This window comes from Macrobrachium nipponense, chromosome 36 (genome assembly GCF_015104395.2).
Source record: "Macrobrachium nipponense isolate FS-2020 chromosome 36, ASM1510439v2, whole genome shotgun sequence".
Classification (NCBI taxonomy): Eukaryota; Metazoa; Arthropoda; class Malacostraca; order Decapoda; family Palaemonidae; genus Macrobrachium; species Macrobrachium nipponense.
In genome coordinates this window covers 35436263-35441295 of record NC_087220.1, presented here as the reverse complement: position 1 = coordinate 35441295, position 5033 = coordinate 35436263, and positions in this window count along the sequence as shown.

Genomic DNA, 5033 nt, shown 5'->3' with positions numbered 1-5033 from the left:
TTATCATAATCCAAGTGAGGATTACGATTTTGTTTATGTATTTTTCGTTTTCTTTACTATCTGCGTGTTTGAAAAAAATGGTCTTTGCTTATGTATGGCTTTTTCTATTATGTGCTTGGTGTATTTTTACAAGGTAAGTTGATTTCTGATTGTTTCAAGTTCTTTGTTGAGAAAATCTGGGGAACAAATTTTCAGGGCCGTAAGAAATTAACAAAAAACCCAAGCCATAATGTCCCAATAGACTTCTTCAGAAAAATCAACAAATATAGAAATTTTAGAAAGATTTGAAAAAATCAATCCCAAATTACCCTATTTCTATGGCCTCCCCAAAACTGAGAAGATGAAACTACAGAGGCACAACGAGGATTCACACAGAAAAGGCTCAGGAGTAAAACCAGTAAAAGGAATCTAAACAACAAAGTGTTTCTGAAGTCTGGTGAAAATAAGAGTATAAAGAACATTGAGAATTATTGGTAAATAGTGAAATTCAGCGTCAGGGGAGCAATGGGTGCAATACATCAAATGCAAAGTTTTGGTCTATGATTGTTGCACAAATGAAAGTGCTCATCAGGTATACATGTGACCTGTCTACAATGGAGTGTTAACTGATTTATTTTGGTTTTTAAAGGATGTGATTTTTTTTTCTTTTTTTTTTACAATACACCCAATGGTCTGTAACAGTGTATCCCGCATATGGTGCACGTTGTATACAAAATGTTTTCTCTTATCTTCTCTTATATTCCAGGAATTAAAAAGTATATAACCTTTTGTTACATGAGTATGATAAAACATATTATAATCTTTTTCCTTTATTAGATATTGAATTAGAGGTAAAAATAGTAAAATTGTAACAACTAGCCCCGGTCTCCCCTATATATATATTTTATAGAGAGAGAGAATTAGTGTTAAGCCAGCTTTGAAGAATATCTGTATTTTCCTTTTGTTTACAATATTCTGCATCGTTGTACTCTGGGTTATTTGCGTTTTAATTCCCTCTTATATACAGTATATTTGCAGTTTATGATTTGATCTCCTTTTGTTCGGTTGCAACCTTCCTTTCACTCATGATATTTTGGTTCGAATTCTTTTACGCCAGGCTTTTTTTTTTTTTTTATTAGTTCTAATCTTTTAAATATTCTTTTATGTTTAGTTTCAGTTACGTTCACCTGATGTATTTTGGTTTCCGTATGAGAGTAGAACATGTGATAGGTAATAAAGAATGCATAAAGATTAATATATTGAAGCTATAAATGAATTTAACAATTATATGAAAATAAACAGTAATTAGACAGTCCGAAATTCTGGTAAAGTAAAGCAGAAAAAAATGAAATCTGATGGGGCTCTCCCTTCATAGTTAGCAAGACCTAATTTTTTAAAACTTTCATATTAGTTCTGATATGAAAAATAAAAAAAATAAAACGTCGCTCAGGAATACATTAGTATCACCATATTGATCCTTTCGAAAAAGAGCTTAATTTGGAATATTGTATTATTTCAATGTTGTAAACATAGTGTAATTAGATTTTAGCTTCGTATTTTAATAGCTCTCTCTCTCTCTCTCTCTCTCTCTCTCTCTCCTCTCTCTCTCTCTCTCTCTCCTACACGCCTTATTTCTCATATTTTCCCTTCTAGTTTATATTCGGCTCGATAGATAGGAGGTATTTAAATATAAAGCATTTCAATAACTTTCCTGAATCCAAGTTACGCTCCATATCCCGTATATCAAAGAAAAGGTAAAACTAGATATAAAGGTTAGAATCTATAAATGTATATATGTCAACACTGTATTTTATCTATGCCTCTAAGATCCATCGCTTCCAGAATATATTCGAGAGACTGAAGTGACCAGCAAATGTACTTCATCATGGGCGAAACCCGCCAATTTGTTTTAGTATTCCTCAACATGAAATACAGTTTTCCTCATTATACTAAGAAAAAAAGGCTCTTCTGGCGATATTTCTGCAGTAATTACCCATTAATTAAGGGAATTATATATACATACACACACAGACACACACACACACACACACACACACACATATATATTATATATATATATATATATATATATATATATATGGTCATATATATATTATATAATTATATATTATTATATATATGATGCATTGTATTACATATTTCCAGTATATATAATACTCGTGAAATCACTAATTCACTTAGGAACAATTGATCCTCAAGGGGTTATTACTAAACACGGTGAACCAGTGATTCATCTACACTGTTATGCTGTGTTTACTATAGCCCCTCGGGGAATGTGTTTCACCGTGCTTAGTACTAGTCCCTCGGGTAGCAAATGCACTTAGGGGACATTTTGTCCCCGAGTGGTTAGGGGACTAAACACGGCGAAACAAATTATATCATGTTAATTTCAAGAAATCGGACCTTGGATACGCGATATTAAGTTTTGGCATTAACATTATATATATATATATATATATATACTATATATATATATATATATATATATATATATATATATATACTATATATAGATGTGTGTGTGTGTGTGTGTACCTCTATATATGCTGACTTCAATAATGCCATCTGTCTTGGTGCCACACATACTGTGGTGGTAATGAACATTAACCTCAACTCTCTCTCTCTCTCTCTCTCTCTCTCTCTCTCTCTCTCGTCTGCCTCCCCCTCTATCTCTCTCTCTCTCTGTATATCTGCGACCCACATTTAGCTGACTAACAAGCGGGCTCTTAAGTCACTGCAAAAGTAGAAATAAATATGCTTAATTGTATTTAACGGGAACATCTCGTTCTTTCCCGTCTGGTTCGAGAACGAACAGGGGTACTTCAGTTTGCGAGTTGTACGGACTGGATCAGCACCAGTGAAATATTCATTATTAAGGAAAAGAATCCAGTCGATAGGCAAATGGAAACTGAGCCGTGAGCTGGATTCTCGAACGTTCACATCGAACACAAAGGAATATTTGGAAAGTAAATCCTGGTTTGATGGAAGGCTGAATTTCTCTCGTGTTGATGCTTCTGATTGTTTTGCTGTTGGATATTTCCATTGTCATTCCCTCTCCGTTATACATCTCAGTTCGTTAGTGTAAGTTAATACTCCAATTCTCTTTATTCTTTAATGAATGAACTGATCTTATTGCAAGCATCTTTCCTTTCGTTTTTATTCTTTGTTTTTCCTCTTTTTTTCCTTATTTTTAGCTGTGTATCCTTTCTCTCTGTGTATGGAAAGAAAAATTACAAAGATAATTAGGAAGTTTGACTTGAGTATTGTCAAACTCAAGCAGCTGTGCACAAAAATTCTGATTTCTTAATAGTATAGGAACATTAAAATGATATTATAATAAAACAGAAATTTAAAGCAAGAATCAGAATTGTCAACAAATCTAAATAAGAAAAAAATAACGTCACTAATATAAATCTATTGACAGAAGACCAGATATTAAAGTAAATGAAAACCACTAATGATGGAATGACATTAAATGATCATTTAAAACAATAGATATTGGAAGGTAAAACATATCTTAACTAAACATCCAAAGGGAGGGTAACACTATGAAATATGATGACATGAAACTCCTCAAAGTTTTTAATATTAAGAAGAGAAGAATTTAAATCATGTGAACCAATAGTGGGAATAAAATACATGGCAATAAAATAATAGAAATGGAAATAGGTGCAAAACTAAAAATTATCTCCGTGAAAAACAGAAATCAATGAAAGAAATTAAAGATATAACTGAAAGGATACTGAATGCTGTCGTCCTAATTAAAGTAATGAGCGACCTACTTTTGTGTAGTTGGTTAATCTGACTTCTCGACGCATTTTCAAAGAAAACGGCAAAAAAGTAAAGTTTAGAAGATTTATAATAACAATGAATTTTCCGTAATGGTCTCTGGGTTGTTTATGCACTTCATTTAAGGAGAACTGGATTATTTTTCTTTGTTATCTTTTGTTTCGCTTTTCTTTGATTCCCTGAATCAATTTCAATTTCTCTTTCTCTTTCTTTCTCTCTCTGCTTAGGACGAGAAGGAAATGGTTGAAAGGCTTTATAAGTGAAAGGTGATGGAATTACCTAACGGAAATGAAAAGAAAATCATGAACATTTCTTTTCGTAAGGTAACTTTTGTAAACACAAAATTTGGGTCCGATATCATTCGTCACCTCGATCCGTTATTTTCGCAATTTTTAAGTTTTGAATTGTACGATGCTCAGCTAGCCTGGGAAGTTACACTAGAAATTGTTTAAAATTATTGCACGCTTAAATGTGCAATCCTACCAAAATCTAGATGACACATAAATATTTTTAAATGAAATAAAAAGTTAGTGATTAAAGGCTTGACTATCAGCTTGTTAGAAATCGTAGTAGTAATTAAGAATATCTTAGTCTCTATTTCAGGTAAGTTGCTAGTAACGCCATAATTAGGAAATAAATGATAAAAAATCAACGTTCTTAGTAATACTCCCATTACATCTCAACTTCTTAGTAATACTCCCATTATGTGTAGCTTTCTGTTGATCATTAAAAAGTTCAGTAATTACTTGCTTCATGATTCTGTTAATAATGTCTTTACTACTATCCATTTCAGGACACGTAATCATCCTTTTTCTCAAATATCTTTCGAACTAATTATTTGATCGAAATGCCACTTTGACACAGTGTACAAAATAACACCCGCTAATGTTTGGTAATATAGTGTATTGTCAAATAGTGTAGTACAGGCGTTTACGCTTGGCTATTAAGGACAAAGCCGCGTGAATCAGCGGGATTAATCCACAGAATCGAACATCTGCTATCCCCCATACCTTCCCTCTCTCTCTCACTCATTCTTCATCGCTGCGTTTCTCATGTCGACCCCCGTACTGCTCTGTAATTTACATTATGAAAAAAAAAAATACTCCTCTCCGTTATATTTTTGAATACCAGTAGATAATTGGAAAGTTCATGGTGAAAAAGATATCGAGGTTTGACGTAACAACCACAATAAATATTAATTTTCCAACATGTTCTGTTAATAGTATCCTTGGCGTGCCAGGTCT